The 17993-nt window shown below is 48.2% G+C and overlaps 1 protein-coding gene across 6 annotated transcripts in view; it reads right to left on the reverse strand.

The window, feature by feature from the left end:
* Positions 1 to 17993, reverse strand: part of ARAP1 (ArfGAP with RhoGAP domain, ankyrin repeat and PH domain 1) — a 340068-nt gene that overhangs the window by 227392 nt on the left and 94683 nt on the right. The window lies entirely within an intron of this gene.

Genomic DNA, 17993 nt, shown 5'->3' on the forward strand with positions numbered 1-17993 from the left:
TGTTATCTGTGGTGTTACATAGGACTGTAGGTGACATCTACTACATTATCTGTACTCAGAGAGTTATCACTGTGTTATCTGTGGTGTTACATAGGACTGCGGGTGATATCTACTACATTATCTGTACTCAGAGAGTTATCACTGTGTTATCTGTGGTGTTACATAGGACTGCGGGTGACATCTACTGCATTATCTGTACTCAGAGAGTTATCACTGTGTTATCTGTGGTGTTACATAGGACTGCAGGTGACATCTACTACATTATCTGTACTCAGAGAGTTATCACTGTGTTATCTGTGGTGTTACATAGGACTGCAGGTGACATCTACTACATTATCTGTACTCAGAGAGATATCACTGTTATCTGTGGTGTTACATAGGACTGTAGGTGACATCTACTACATTATCTGTACTCAGAGAGTTATCACTGTGTGATCTGTGGTGTTACATAGGACTGCAGGTGACATCTACTACATTATCTGCACTCAGAGAGTTATCCCTGTGTTATCTGTGGTGTTACATAGGACTGCAGGTGACATCTACTACATTATCTGTACCCAGAGAGCTATCACTGTGTTATCTGTGGTGTTACATAGGACTGCAGGTGACATCTACCACATTATCTGTACTCAGAGAGTTATCACTGTTATCTGTGGTGTTACATAGGACTGCAGGGTGGACGATATGTGATTATTATTATTATTATTATTTATTTATATAGCACCATTGATTCCATGGTGCTGTACATGAGAAGGGGTTACATACAAACTTCAGATATCACTTACAGTAAACTAACAATGACAGACTGGTACAGAGGGGCGAGGACCCTGCCCTTGCGGGCTTACATTCTACAGGATGGTGGGAAGGAGACAGTAGGTTGAGGGTTGCAGGAGCTGCGATAGTGGTGAGGAGGCAGCGGGGTCAGTGCAGGCTGTAGCTTTCCTGAAGAGATGAGTTTTCAGGTTCCGTCTGAAGGATCTGACTGTGGTTGATAGTCGGACGTGTTGGGGCAGAGAGTTCCAGAGGATGGGGGATATTCGGGAGAAGTCTTGGAGGCGATTGGATGAGGAGCGAATAAGTGTGGAGGAGAGTAGGAGGTCTTGGGAGGACCGGAGATCACGTGAGGGAAGATATCGGGAGATTAGTTCAGAGATATATGGAGGAGACAGGTTATGGATGGCTTTGTAGGTCAGTGTTAGTAACTAGATGATGGCCCGATTCTAACGCATCGGGTATTCTAGAATATGCATGTCCACATAGTATATTGCCCAGCCACGTAGTATATTGCCCAGCCACATAGAATATTGCCCAGCCACGTAGTATATTGCCCAGCCACATAGAATATTGCCCAGCCACGTAGTATATTGCCCAGACACGTAGTATATTGCCCAGTCACGTAGTATATTGCCCAGTGACGAAGTATATTGCCCAGCCACGTAGTATATTGCCCAGTCACGTAGTATATTGCCCAGTCACGTAGTATATTGCCCAGTGACGAAGTATATTGCCCAGCCACGTAGTATATTGCCCAGCCACGTATTTTATTGCCCAGACACGTAGTATATTGCCCAGTGACGAAGTATATTGCCCAGCCATGTAGTATATTGCCCAGACACGTAGTATATTGCCCAGTCATGTAGTATATTGCCCAGCCATGTAGTATATTGCCCAGACACGTAGTATATTGCACAGTCACGTAGTATATTGCCCAGTGACGAAGTATATTGCCCAGCCACGTAGTATATTGCCCAGCCACGTAGTATATTGCCCAGACACGTAGTATATTGCCCAGTCACGTAGTATATTGCACAGCCATGTAGTATATTGCCCAGCCACATAGTATATAGCAGAGCCACGTAGTATATTGCACAGCCATGTAGTATATTGCCCAGCCACATAGTATATAGCAGAGCCACGTAGTATATTGCACAGCCATGTAGTATATTGCCCAGCCACGTAGTATATTGCCCAGCCACGTAGTATATTGCCCAGTCACGTAGTATATTGCACAGCCATGTAGTATATTGCCCAGTCACGTAGTATATTGCCCAGCCACATAGTATATAGCAGAGCCACGTAGTATATTGCACAGCCATGTAGTATATTGCCCAGCCACATAGTATATAGCAGAGCCACGTAGTATATTGCACAGCCATGTAGTATATTGCCCAGCCACGTAGTATATTGCCCAGCCACGTAGTATATTGCCCAGTCACGTAGTATATTGCACAGCCATGTAGTATATTGCCCAGCCACGGAGTATATTGCCCAGTCACGTAGTATATTGCCCAGCCACGTAGTATATTGCCCAGCCACGTAGTATATTGCCCCGTGACGTAGCATATTGCTCAGTGACGTAGTATATTGCAGAGCGACGTAGTATATTGCCCAGTTACGCAGTAGATTCAAGATTCAAGATTCAAAGAAGCTTTATTGTCAGGACCAAATACACATCAGTTTTGCCAAAGCAAGTGTATAAAGGCAATAGGGATAGGGACTGTGGGGATGTTGGGTAGGAGCTGTAGGGAAGGTGGATGGGGGCAGATCCATTGTGGGGGCTATAGTCCATGGCATAGGGGAGGTGGATGGGGGTAGATACAGGGTGGGGGCTATAGTCCATGGCATAGGGGAGGTGGATGGGGCAGATCCAGGGTGGGGGCTATAGTCCATGGCATAGGGGAGGTGGATGGGGCAGATCCATTGTGGGGGCTATAGTCCATGGCATAGGGGAGGTGGATGGGGGCAGATCCATTGTGGGGGCTATAGTCCATGGCATAGGGGAGGTGGATGGGGGCAGATCCAGGGTGGGGGCTATAGTCCATGGCATAGGGGAGGTGGATGGGGGCAGATCCAGGGTGGGGGCTATAGTCCATGGCATAGGGGAGGTGGATGGGGCAGATCCATTGTGGGGGCTATAGTCCATGGCATCATAGTTCTCTTTCTCGCAGTCTATGACATTCGCTCACATACCGCGCTGCTATCTCCACCGCTCTCTCTCTTCTTCAGTATATTGCCCGGTGACGTAGTATACAGCACTGAGCCACGTAGTATATTGCCCAGCCACGTAGTATATTGCCCAGTGACGTAGTATATTGCCCAGTGACGTAGTATATTGCCCAGTCACGTAGTATATTGCCCAGCCACGTAGTATATTGCCCAGTGACGTAGCATATTGCCCAGTCATGTAGTATATTGCCCAGCCACGTAGTATATTGCCCAGCCACGTAGTATATTGCAAAGCGAAGTAGTATACAGCACTGAGCCACGTAGTATATTGCCCAGCCAGGTTTGTCACAGGTTAAAAAAAATAAACATATACTCATCTTTCCGAGGGCCCCTTGTAGTCCACGGCAGCTTCCGGTCCCAGGGTTGGTATGAGCGCAGGACCTGTGATGACATCGCTGTCACATGACCGTGACGTCATGGCAGGTCCTTCTCCCATACCATCTTTGCCACCGGAACCTGCAATGGAAGATGGCGGCCGGCGCGAGCGGCTCGGTGGACTACGGAGGGTGAGTATAGCAGGATTTTTTTTTTTATTATTATTTTTAACATTACTTTCTTTTACTATTGATGCCGCATAGGCAGCGTCAATAGTAAAAAGTTGGGGACACACAGGGTTAATAGCGGCGGTAACGGAGTGCGTTACCCACGGCTTAACGCGGTCCGTTACCGCCGGCATTAACCCTGTGTTAGCGGTGACTGGAGGGGAGTATGTGGGCGCCAGGCACTGACTGCGGGGAGTAAGGAGCGGCCATTTTCTTCCGGACTGTGCCCATCGCTGATTGGTCGCGGCAGCCATGACAGACAGCTGGCGAGACCAATCAGCGAATGAATATCTGTGACAGACAGAAGGGCAGACGGAAGTGACCCGTAGACAATTATATAGTAGATTTGAACTGGATACGCTGAGGGAATGGGAGCCAGTGAAGAGATTTGCAGAGAGGGGAGGCGGAGGAGTAGCGAGGAGAGAGATGGATTAGTCGGGCAGCAGAGTTAAGGACGGACTGGAGAGGTGCAAGGGTGTTAGCAGGGAGGCCGCAGAGGAGGATGTTGCAGTAGTCAAGGCAGGAGATGATGAGGGCATGCATGAGCATTTTAGTAGATTGGGGGTTGAGGAAAGGACGGATCCTGGAGATATTTTTGAGCTGGAGGCGACAGGAGGTGCAAAGAGTTTGGATGTGCAGTGTGAAGGCCAGGGCAGAGTCAAGGGTTACTCCGAGGCAGCGGACTTCTGGTATGTGGGAAAGCGTGATGTCATTAATAGTGATGTCAGGTAACGAAGATCTATGAGATGGAGGAAAGATGATGAGTTCAGATTTGTCCACATTGAGTTTGAGGAAGCGAGAGGAGGAGGAGGATATGGCCGATAGACACTCCGGGATTCTGGAGAGCAGAGAGGTGACGTCTGGGCCAGAGAGGTATATCTGAGTGTCATCGGCATATAGACGGTACTGGAATCCATGAGACCTTATGAATTGTCCCAGGCCGAGTGTATAGATGGAGAAGAGTAGGGGTCCTAGGACAGAGCCTTGGGGGACTCCAACAGAGAGAGGGTGGGATGAGGAGGTAGTGTGGGAGTGTGAAAAGCTGAATGTGCGGTTGGAAAGGTACGAGGAGATCCAGGATAGGGCGAGGAGGAGAGGATCTGTAGTAGGAGGCAGTGGTCAACTGTGTCGAAGGCAGAGGACAGGTCTAGGAGGAGGAGTACAGAGTATTGTCCGTTAGCTTTGGCGGTATTTAGGTCATTATATAAACTGTATAAAATATAATAACTGAACCGGCTGGAGGATCGAGCACAACAGAAAAAAGTGGCGATAATTTTCTTTTTCTGAGGTGACGCCGCTCCTCCCTCTGTGTATGAACAACTAGGCCTCTGGCAGCTCAAGAACCAGCATGACTGAGAAAAGGCGGCCTCGCTACCATAGCAACCAGAGTTCAGAGTTTATTTTACAACCATGTGATTGAAATCAACCAATCACAGTACAGCATTCTAACCTACTGAAAACCTAATTGGTTGTTGAGAGTCACGAGGAGAAACCTGAACGAGGGGAGAAAATGGAGGCCGGACCCAGAATCAGCACAGGATGATGTAAGAGGAGCGGTGATATCACATCTTATTACAGTACAGGAGGATATAAGAGGAGCGGTGATATCACATCTTATTACAGTACAGGGTGATATAAGAGGAGTGGTGATATCACATCTTATTACAGTACAGGGTGATATAAGAGGAGTGGTGATATCACATCTTATTACAGTACAGGGTGATATAAGAGGAGTGGTGATATCACATCTTATTACAGTACAGGGGGATATAAGAGGAGCGGTGATATCACATCTTATTACAGTACAGGGGGATATAAGAGGAGCGGTGATATCACATCTTATTACAGTACAGGAGGATATAAGAGGAGCGGTGATATCACATCTTATTACAGTACAGGGGGATATAAGAGGAGCGGTGATATCACATCTTATTACAGTACAGGAGGATATAAGAGGAGCGGTGATATCACATCTTATTACAGTACAGGGTGATATAAGAGGAGTGGTGATATCACATCTTATTACAGTACAGGAGGATATAAGAGGAGCGGTGATATCACATCTTATTACAGTACAGGGTGATATAAGAGGAGTGGTGATATTACATCTTATTACAGTACAGGGGGATATAAGAGGAGCGGTGATATCACATCTTATTACAGTACAGGGTGATATAAGAGGAGTGGTGATATCACATCTTATTACAGTACAGGGGGATATAAGAGGAGCGGTGATATCACATCTTATTACAGTACAGGGGGATATAAGAGGAGCGGTGATATCACATCTTATTACAGTACTGTTATGATAAGGTAATTCAGTACCACAATGGACATAGAGGTCAGAGCACATACAGTGACCTGACAATAACCCAAAAACATTGAACGAGCTCTGAGACGTGGGAACTCTGCTGACAGCAATCCCTAATCCTCTCCAACCACACTAGAGGCAGCCGTGGATTGCGCCTAACGCTCCCTATGCAACTCGGCACAGCCTGAGAAACTAGCTAGCCTGAAGATAGAAAATAAGCCTACCTTGCCTCAGAGAAATACCCCAAAGGAAAAGGCAGCCCCCACATATAATGACTGTGAGTTAAGATGAAAAGACAAACGTAGAGATGAAATAGATTTAGCAAAGTGAGGCCCGGTTTTCTGAACAGAGCAAGGATAGGAAAGGTAACTTTGCGGTCAACACAAAACCCTAGAAAAACCACGCAAAGGGGGCAAAAAGACCCTCCGTACCGAACTAACGTCACGGAGGTACACCCTCTGCGTCCCAGAGCTTCCAGCAAGCAGGAAAAAACAAATAGACAAGCTGGACAGAAAAAAAACAGCAAACAAAATAGCAAAGCAGAACTTAGCTATGCAGAGCAGCAGGCCACAGGAACGATCCAGGAGGAAACAGGTCCAATACTAGAACATTGACTGGAGGCCAGGATCAAAGCACTAGGTGGAGTTAAATAGAGCAGCACCTAACGACTTCACCACATCACCTGAGGAAGGAAACTCAGAAGCCGCAGTACCACTTTCTTCCACCAACGGAAGCTCACAGAGAGAACCAGCCGAAGTACCACTTGTGACCACAGGAGGGAGCTCTGCCACAGAACTCACAACAGTACCCCCCCCCTTGAGGAGGGGTCACCGAACCCTCACCAGAGCCCCCAGGACGACCAGGATGAGCCATATGAAAGGCACGAACAAGATCGGGAGCATGGACATCAGAAGCAAAGACCCAGGAATTATCTTCCTGAGCATAACCCTTCCACTTAACCAGATACTGGAGTTTCCGTCTAGAAACACGAGAATCCAAAATCTTCTCCACAATATACTCCAACTCCCCCTCCACCAAAACCGGGGCAGGAGGATCAACAGATGGAACCATAGGTGCCACGTATCTCCGCAACAATGACCTATGGTATGTATGGAAAAAGAATCTGGAAGGGTCAGACGAAAAGACACAGGATTAAGAACCTCAGAAATCCTATACGGACCAATGAAACGAGGTTTAAACTTAGGAGAGGAAACCTTTATAGGAATATGACGAGAAGATAACCAAACCAAATCCCCAACACGAAGTCGGGGACCCACACAGCGTCTGCGATTAGCGAAACGTTGAGCCTTCTCCTGGGACAAGGTCAAATTGTCCACTACATGAGTCCAAATCTGCTGCAACCTGTCCACCACAGTATCCACACCAGGACAGTCCGAAGACTCAACCTGCCCAGAAGAGAAACGAGGATGGAACCCAGAGTTGCAGAAAAACGGCGAAACCAAGGCAGCCGAGCTGGCCCGATTATTAAGGGCGAACTCAGCCAAAGGCAAAAAGGACACCCAGTCATCCTGATCAGCAGAAACAAAGCATCTCAGATATATTTCCAAGGTCTGATTGGTTCGTTCGGTCTGGCCATTAGTCTGAGGATGGAAAGCCGAGGAAAAAGACAAGTCAATGCCCATCCTACCACAAAAGGCTCGCCAAAACCTCGAAACAAACTGGGAACCTCTGTCAGAAACGATATTCTCTGGAATGCCATGTAAACGAACCACATGCTGGAAGAACAATGGCACCAAATCAGAGGAGGAAGGTAATTTAGACAAGGGTACCAAATGGACCATCTTAGAGAAGCGATCACAGACCACCCAAATGACTGACATCTTTTGAGAGACGGGAAGATCTGAAATAAAATCCATAGAGATATGTGTCCAAGGTCTCTTCGGGACCGGCAAGGGCAAAAGCAACCCACTGGCACGAGAACAGCAGGGCTTAGCCCGAGCACAAATCCCACAGGACTGCACAAAAGAACGCACATCCCGCGACAGAGATGGCCACCAGAAGGATCTAGCCACTAACTCTCTGGTACCAAAGATTTCAGGATGACCAGCCAACACCGAACAATGAACCTCAGAGATCACTTTATTCGTCCACCTATCAGGGACAAACAGTTTCTCCGCTGGGCAACGATCAGGTTTATTACCCTGAAATTTTTGCAGCACCCGCCGCAAATCAGGGGAGATGGCAGACACAATTACTCCCTCTTTGAGGATACCCACCGGCTCAGATAAACCCGGAGAGTCGGGCACAAAACTCCTAGACAGAGCATCCGCCTTCACATTTTTAGAGCCCGGAAGGTACGAAATCACAAAGTCAAAACGGGCAAAAAAACAGCGACCAACGAGCCTGTCTAGGATTCAACCGCTTAGCAGACTCGAGATAAGTCAAGTTCTTATGATCAGTCAAGACCACCACGCGATGCTTAGCTCCTTCAAGCCAATGACGCCACTCCTCGAATGCCCACTTCATGGCCAGCAACTCTCGGTTGCCCACATCATAATTTCGCTCAGCAGGCGAAAACTTCCTGGAAAAGAAGGCGCATGGTTTCATCACCGAGCAATCAGAACTTCTCTGCGACAAAACAGCCCCTGCTCCAATCTCAGAAGCATCAACCTCGACCTGGAATGGAAGCGAAACATCTGGTTGACACAACACAGGGGCAGAAGAAAAACGACGCTTCAACTCTTGAAAAACTTCCACAGCAGCAGAAGACCAATTGACCACATCAGCACCCTTCTTGGTCAAATCGGTCAATGGTTTAGCAATACTAGAAAAATTACAGATGAAGCGACGATAAAAATTAGCAAAGCCCAGGAACTTTTGCAGACTTTTCAGAGATGTCGGCTGAGTCCAATCATGGATGGCTTGGACCTTAACAGGGTCCATCTCGATAGTAGAAGGGGAAAAGATGAACCCCAAAAATGAAACCTTCTGAACACCAAAGAGACACTTTGATCCCTTCACAAACAAAGAAATAGCACGCAGGACCTGAAACACCGTTCTGACCTGCTTCACATGAGACTCCCAATCATCCGAGAAGATCAAAATGTCATCCAAGTACACAATCAGGAATTTATCCAGGTACTCTCGGAAGATGTCATGCATAAAGGACTGAAACACTGATGGAGCATTGGCAAGTCCGAACTAGATACTCAAAATGGCCCTCGGGCGTATTAAATGCAGTTTTCCATTCATCGCCTCGCTTAATACGCACAAGATTATACGCACCACGAAGATCTATCTTGGTGAACCAACTAGCCCCCTTAATCCGAGCAAACAAATCAGATAACAACGGCAAGGGGTACTGAAATTTAACCGTGATCTTATTTAGAAGGCGGTAATCTATACAAGGTCTCAGCGAACCATCCTTCTTGGCTACAAAAAAGAACCCTGCTCCTAATGGCGACGATGACGGGCGAATATGCCCCTTCTCCAAGGATTCCTTCACATAACTCTGCATAGCGGCGTGCTCAGGCACAGATAAATTAAACAGTCGACCTTTTGGGAATTTACTACCAGGAATCAAATCGATAGCACAATCACAATCCCTATGCGGAGGTAGGGTATCGGACTTGGGCTCATCAAATACATCCTGGTAATCAGACAAGAACTCTGGAACCTCAGAAGGGGTGGATGACGAAATATTCAGAAATGGGACATCACCATGTACCCCCTGACAACCCCAGCTGGACACAGACATGGATTTCCAATCTAATACTGGATTATGGACTTGTAGCCATGGCAACCCCAACACGACCACATCATGCAAATTATGCAACACCAGAAAGCGGATAACCTCCTGATGTGCAGGAGCCATGCACATGGTCAGCTGGGTCCAGTACTGAGGCTTATTCTTGGCCAAAGGCGTAGCATCAATTCCTCTCAATGGAATAGGACACTGCAAGGGCTCCAAGAAAAATCCACAACGCCTAGCAAACTCCAAGTCCATCAAATTCAGGGCAGCGCCTGAATCCACAAATGCCATGACAGAATACGATGACAAAGAGCAGATCAAGGTAACGGACAGAAGAAATTTTGACTGTACCGTACCAATGGTGGCAGACCTAGCGAACCGCTTAGTGCGCTTAGGACAATCAGAGATAGCATGAGTGGAATCACCACAGTAGAAACACAGCCCATTCAGACGTCTGTGTTCTTGCCGTTCAACTCTGGTCAAAGTCCTATCGCACTGCATAGGCTCAGGTTTAAGCTCAGGTAATACCGCCAAATGGTGCACAGATTTACGCTCACGCAAGCGTCGACCGATCTGAATGGCCAAAGACATAGACTCATTCAAACCAGCAGGCATAGGAAATCCCACCATGACATCCTTAAGGGCTTCAGAGAGACCCTTTCTGAAAATAGCTGCGAGCGCACCTTCATTACATTGAGTGAGTACGGACCACTTTCTAAATTTCTGACAATATACCTCTATCTCATCCTGACCCTGACACAGAGCCAGCAAATTTTTCTCTGCCTGATCCACTGAATTAGGTTCATCGTACAGCAATCCGAGAGCCAGGAAAAACGCATCGATATTACATAATGCAGGATCTCCTGATGCAAGAGAAAATGCCCAGTCCTGAGGGTCGCCACGTAAAAAAGAAATAATGATCCTAACTTGTTGAACTGGGTCACCAGAGGAGCGAGGTTTCAAAGCTAGAAATAGTTTACAATTATTTTTGAAACTCAGAAATTTAGTTCTATCTCCAAAAAACAAATCGGGAATAGGAATTCTCGGTTCTAACATAGAATTCTGAACCACAAAGTCTTGAATATTTTGTACTCCTGCCGTGAGCTGATCCACACATGAAGACAGACCTTTAATGTCCATCGCTACACCTGTGTCCTGAACCACCCAAATGTCTAGGGGAAAAAAAAGGCAAAACAGTGCAGAGGAAAAAAAATGGTCTCAGAACTTCTTTTTTCCCTCTATTGAGAATCATTAGCACTTGGGGCCTCCAGTACTGTTATGATAAGGTAATTCAGTACCACAATGGACATAGAGGTCAGAGCACATACAGTGACCTGACAATAACCCAAAAACATTGAACGAGCTCTGAGACGTGGGAACTCTGCTGACCGCAATCCCTAATCCTCTCCAACCACACTAGAGGCAGCCGTGGATTGCGCCTAACGCTCCCTATGCAACTCGGCACAGCCTGAGAAACTAGCTAGCCTGAAGATAGAATATAAGCCTACCTTGCCTCAGAGAAATACCCCAAAGGAAAAGGCAGCCCCCACATATAATGACTGTGAGTTAAGATGAAAAGACAAACGTAGAGATGAAATAGATTTAGCAAAGTGAGGCCCGACTTTCTGAACAGAGCGAGGATAGGAAAGGTAACTTTGCGGTCAACACAAAACCCTACAAAAACCACGCAAAGGGGGCAAAAAGACCCTCCGTACCGAACTAACGTCACGGAGGTACACCCTCTGCGTCCCAGAGCTTCCAGCAAGCAGGAAAAAAACAAATAGACAAGCTGGACAGAAAAAAAACAGCAAACAAAATAGCAAAGCAGAACTTAGCTATGCAGAGCAGCAGGCCACAGGAACGATCCAGGAGGAAACAGGTCCAATACTAGAACATTGACTGGAGGCCAGGATCAAAGCACTAGGTGGAGTTAAATAGAGCAGCACCTAACGACTTCACCACATCACCTGAGGAAGGAAACTCAGAAGCCGCAGTACCACTTTCCTCCACCAACGGAAGCTCACAGAGAGAATCAGCCGAAGTACCAGTTGTGACCACAGGAGGGAGCTCTGCCACAGAATTCACAACAAGTACAGGGGGATATAAGAGGAGCGGTGATATCACATCTTTTACAGTACAGGGGGATATAAGAGGAGCGGTGATATCACATCTTATTACAGTACAGGGTGATATAAGAGGAGCGGTGATATCACATCTTATTACAGTACAGGGGGATATAAGAGGAGCGGTGATATCACATCTTATTACATTACAGGGGGATATAAGAGGAGCGGTGATATCACATCTTATTACATTACAGGGGGATATAAGAGGAGCGGTGATATCACATCTTATTACAGTACAGGGAGATATAAGAGGAGCGGTGATATCAGTGGAGAATTGCACAGTCACCACTAGGGGGAGCACAGGGATAATGCTGTAGCTGACAGTGGGTGCTGATCTCTTTACTCCCCCTAGTGGTGGGCACATTTCGGTGGCGCTGCCCTCTGGCAGGTTTGTGCTTTGCTTCTATATATTCTGTGGACAGAAGCAGGTTGTAACATTTGAGGTCAATGACTGGTGAGGACAGCGACACGGTTACATCATAGGCAGAATTTAGAGGCACAGTGCTGGGGGCCTCCCGATTGAGCTGTGCTGTGTCTATGAAAAGTACGCAATTGTAACAAAGTCCCAACTGTGGAAAGTATATGGCCTGTGTGTATTCAGCGAGCAATGAACTTAATACACAGGAAAACCATTGACAAAACAACAATGTGAGCAGCTGTGAGTGCAGGGATTGTGCAATGTGCGGAAATGACAGCAAAGCAATAATGACACTGACAACACTGCAGACAGGAACACAGCCTTCTGCTCCCTGTTATCAGCCATTACTGGGGAGGAGACTACAATCTATTACTCCCTGGTATCAGCCATTACTGGGGGAGGAAACTACAATCTATTACTCCCTGTTATCAGCCATTACTGGGGGAGGAGACTACAAGCTATTACTCCCTGTTATCAGCCATTACTGGGGGAGGAAACTACAGTCTATTACTCCCTGTTATCAGCCATTACTGGGGGAGGAAACTACAATCTATTACTCCCTGTTATCAGCCATTACTGGGGAGGAAACTACAGTCTATTACTCCCTGTTATCAGCCATTACTGGGGGAGGAAACTACAATCTATTACTCCCTGTTATCAGCCATTACTGGGGGAGGAAACTACAATCTATTACTCCCTGTTATCAGCCATTACAGGGGGAGGGGACTGTAGGACAGGTGCCCACAATCAGTCACACCCTGCTAGGAGCAGCACCTGCCTTGTGAGCTCCAGCACTTCCAGCAGGAGGCCCAGAGTCGGCCTCTCTTCTCCCCAGGGAGAGGCAGGCTTCCCGAGAGGCCGGCATGGCTTCCCAAGCTTCTGTCCCCAGTCTGTGCCAGCGAGTGTCACGATGATATAAATATGCCATATTTTGAGTATACACCTAGAAGGTTCCATGGCTTCTCAGACACGCTGTGAGCTTTCGGACCCCCCTCTTCACACTGCCTAAAAGCTCTTCTTTTCACTGCTCCTTCCTCCCTCACCCCTGCATGCAGCTGTAATGTGAAACCAGTGTGCTGTGAGCAGGCCTACTCAGCTTTGTGCAAAGAGCATCGTCGGGGGGCATTCCCTTTATTCTCTTAAACTGGTATATAATCGTGCAGCTTAGGTCCTGAAGCAGGACAAATACATTTTTGGCCTCTGCATCGGCCGGGCCATCACACAGTGCGTTGTCTAATTTCCCGAACCATTTGTATCCGAGAAACGAATTATTGCTTATCCGCATTGCATAGCCAGGTCATGTTTGGTCTTAATAGAATGGTAATCTCAAAAAAAGATCAAGGTAATTCCGTCATCGCTATACGAGGTTGCATCCTGGAGCTACGGCGGATATGAATGTTCCGTAACTCTGAGAAAGTAGGAGTGGAGTCCATAGCTCCACCCACTCAGTGATGTCACGACCAGGGAGTATAAGTGAGTGGGAACTCATTTTTAACTAGCCTCTTTCCAGGTAACTAGCTGAGAGACACATCTGTGATGCATTGGGATATATGCTCCCCTCACTCCAGCCAGATGGTCATCCATGATATGAGAGAACTGTAAGTTTATTTTCTTCCTTTAATCCCTGTTTATTTTGTAATCGTCTGTATATACATAATTGTTTCGTTTTCTATCTTTTTACACTTTTGTAAACACTGCCTACCTTTTGGAGTAAAATATACACTGCACAAAAAATGAAGGGAACACTTAAACAACAGAATATAACTCCAAGTAAATCAAACTTCTGTGAAATCAGACTGTCCACTTAGGAAGCAACACTGATTGACAATCAATTTCACATGCTGTTGTGCAAATGGAATAGACAACAGGTGGAAATTATTGGCAATTATCAAGACCCCCTCAACAAAGGAGTGGTTCTGCAGGTGGGGACCACAGACCACATCTCAGTACCAATGCTTTCTGGCTGATGTTTTGGTCACTTTTGAATGTTGGTTGTGCTTTCACACTTGTGGTAGCATGAGACAAACGCTACAACCCACACAAGTGGATCAGGTAGTGCAGCTCATCCAGGATGGCACATCAATGCGAGCTGTGGCAAGAAGGTTTGATGTGTCTGTCAGCATGGTGTCCAGAGGCTCTACCAGGAGACAGGCCAGTACATCAGGAGATCTGGAGGGGACCATGCGAGGACAACAACCCAGCAGCAAGACTGCTACCTCAGCCTTTGTGCAAGGAGGAACAGGATGAGCATTGCCTGAGCCCTGAAAAATGACCTCCAGCAGGCCACAAATGTGCATGTCTCTGCACAAACGGTTAGAAACCGACTCCATGAGGATGGTCTGAGTGCCCGACGTCCACAGATGAGGGTTGTGCTCACAGCCCAACACCGTGCAGGACGCTTGGCATTTGCCACAGAACACCAGGATTGGCAAATTTGCCACTGGTGCCCTGTGCTCTTCACAGATTAAAGCAGATTCACACTGAGCACATGTGACAGACATGACAGAGTCTGGAGACGCCGTGGAGAGCGATCTGCTGCCTGCAACATCCTTCAGCATGACCGGTTTGGCAGTGGGTCAGTAATGGTGTGGGGTGGCATTTCTTAGGAGGGCCGCACAGCCCTCCATGTGCTCGCCAGAGGTAGCCTGACTGCCGTTAGGTACCGAGATGAGATCCTCAGACCCCTTGTGAGAATATATGCTGGAGCGGTTGGCCCTGGGTTCCTCCTAATGCAGGACAATGCCAGACCTCATGTGGCTGGAGTGTGTTAACAGTTCCTGCAAGATGAAGGCATTGAAGCTATGGACTGGCCCGCCCGTTCCCCAGACCTGAATCCGATTGAGCACATCTGGGACATCATGTCTCGCTCCATCCACCAACGTCACGTTGCACCACAGACTGTCCAGGAGTTGGCCGATGCTTTAGTCCAGGTCTGGGAGGAGATCCCTCAGGAGACCATCTGCCGCCTCATCAGGAGCATGCCCAGGCGTTGTAGGGAGATAATAGAGGCATGTGGAGGCCACACACACTACTGAGCATCTTTTCCTTGTCTTGACACATTTCCACTGAAGTTGGATCAGCCTGTAACTTCATTTTCCACTTTGATTTTGAGCATTATTCAAACTCCAGACCTCCGTGGGATATTAGTTGTGATTTAGGTTGATCATTTTTAGATTTTACTGTTCAATACATTCCACTAGGTAATGAATAAAGATTTAGAACTGGAATATTTCATTCAGTGATATCTAGGATGTGGGATTTTATTGTTCCCTTTTTTTTTTTTGAGCTGTGTATAAAATGACTAGCTTCATTTCTCCTTGCTCTATAATGTACCTTCACATCCTCTAAAGTAAATTACGCTACTAATTGGGTTGGTTCCTGACCCATTATTGACTAAGGAATAGGAGCTGGTGGCAGCAGACTGTTCTGAGCTTGTTGGGTAAAGCTGCCAGCGACAGAACGGGGTTTATAAAAGTGTATTGCTCGGCTGCGGCTGGGAATAATTATATCACCCTCACTGCAGTGTGTGCCCCATAGCCAGTGCATAGCAGGCAGCCTTTCTGGCAACTAATTATCCTAGGTGCAGTTCCCTGACTGACCTGAGGGTAAAGGGGGAGTAAGAGCTGCAAGTTCCAAACCAAAACTTTAAAGTGTGATATAGATAAATCCCCTTCAGAAAAGAACCGGGGGCAACCAAGCAAACCCGGTTCATGACATATTGGTGGCGGCGGAGGGATAATAGAGCATTAATGATCTGGTTTAAGCAATCATTCCTCTCACTAAAATTTTGAACGGTTCTTGCGAGGACTTTGCGCAGAAAGTTTTGGAGAACAAACTCAGTGTTTATTAGTCCTGAGACAATAGTGTGTATAGTGGTTACCCCTCTCTTTCTCTCTGTTTTTCTATACTAGCTTTTATTTGGCCACCATGGCTATGCTTGGAGAATTCTGGTATAAACAGCATAACAAGGACACTTATTGCCCTTTGCGGGTTGAGATGGATTGACGCCACGGCAGTCGCGACTCTGGTGCAACTGAAAATCGCTCAGAGCCCAGCGGATGCAGAAGCCGGCCCAAGCGAAGATAGTGCTGCAGTAGAGGAGAGGTCCGACCACTGAATGCCGGCCTTACATTCAACCAAGGTGGATTGGACCCCCACCTGCATGCGGCCTCGGAACAACTCCCCGCCGACGACCGTGATGGACGCCTGAGGCTGATCCCGTAATACCAGCAGGAGGCACAAGCCGAGATGAGCCAGAGGCCTAGAGAAACCATGAACTGCGGCTGGCCGAACTCAGAGCCGTACCATCTACCACGCGGAGCAGTGAAAAGAGCTTCCTAGGCAGTGTGAAGAGGGGGGTCGGAAAGCCCACAGCGTGTCTGAGAAGCCATGGAATCTTCTAGGTGTACACTCAAAATATGGCATATTTATGTTATCGTGATAGCGGGGGACAGTGAGCAGCAGCAACAGGCCCAAGAGGGACTGAAGAGGTCGGGACGGGTGAGAAGAACCAGACCCACCTACACCAACCCTGAGACGGCTCATCGTCCGCCCAGAGAGGGAGACAGGGGCGCCCCAGGCCCAAGGAAGGAGAGGTCAGGAACATCTTGGGGGAAGAGGAGCTCCGGCGAGTCCACGAGTACCTTCTCCTCCCGAGTGGTCGCCATGCTACGTGAGTACGAGGACGCCGGCAAAGCACTGACCGGGCTGAAGGAGGAGCTGCGGGTGGCTCGGATCCTGAACACCCGAGCCTCTAACAAGGAGAGACCCGCGACCTCCCAGAGGTTCAGAGCCCTCAAAGATGACGTGGTCCGGTTAGTGTTCCTCCGGGAGGGGATTGAGAAAAGCGCAGATCCCTTCCTGGAGAGGTTTAAGAACCAGCGGCGGTTCTCAGAAATGAAGGGATTAAATACCTCCCGGAGAGCTGCCAGCCGGGGTCCCAAGCGAGGAGGAGGAGGAGGACGATGACGATATGGCTGTGACTGCAGTCCTACAAGCTGGAACAAGCCGGGAGAGTGAGTCGCAGAGCCGACAACAGGGAAGCGGCCTCCCGGCACGGCAGAGGGCTCCGACAGCACAGGCTGGAGTGTCAGCGGAGGAAGAAGAGGAGGGCAGTCTGCTAGGGGAGATCCGAGAGCTGGAGTCTCCAGTGAACCTGGACCGGTTTTCCTTTTGGTGAGGACCAGACAGCGGAGGAAACCAAGAAGAGGAATTAGAAGACGAAGGAGACCGCACGGGAGGTGGTGAGATACAGATATGTACCTATGGCTGATGTTACACCTACCACCTCCTGTGTAAACCCCACCAAACCTAAAGGCACGGGCTCTGCAGAGGGTCAGGGGCATAGGCAAGGTGGGGAGAGGAGGAGGATGTCCGGCGGTGCTGCCGTATGTGCGGGGAACAAAGCAGGGGGCGAGGCTGTGGTGGTACTCACGGCACCGGACATAGGGGACCCTGAGGAGTTTCCCTCCCTGCCCTCTGCGGCTAAGCCGGTTATCATCGGTGCCAAGGAGGGCGGGGGGATGTCCATGTCGTTGCGAAAGGGGGACGGTGTGGGCAGACGCCATCCCTGCTCACTACGGCTGAGCCAGCCAACGCCGGGGCTGTGGGGGGCAGGTCCGAGAAACATGGTGTGGCGAAAGGGGGGCGCACTGTTGCGACAAAGGAGGAGAAGAGGCACGAGGCTGCGACAGGGGAGCAGTGTGTCAAAAAAGTAGATAAGAAGCAGGAAAAACCAATTGCGAGAAACACTGGGTGCACTGCCATGACAGGGATGCAGAGTGTCCCAGCGCTCAAATGTGACACTAAACCCCCAAAATCTGTGGCTACAGGGCAGGCGGCCGGAAAACATTCTGCCCAGGATAATAGGGGGCAAACT

The sequence above is a fragment of the Ranitomeya imitator genome, chromosome 3 (assembly GCF_032444005.1).
Source record: "Ranitomeya imitator isolate aRanImi1 chromosome 3, aRanImi1.pri, whole genome shotgun sequence".
Taxonomy (NCBI): Eukaryota; Metazoa; Chordata; class Amphibia; order Anura; family Dendrobatidae; genus Ranitomeya; species Ranitomeya imitator.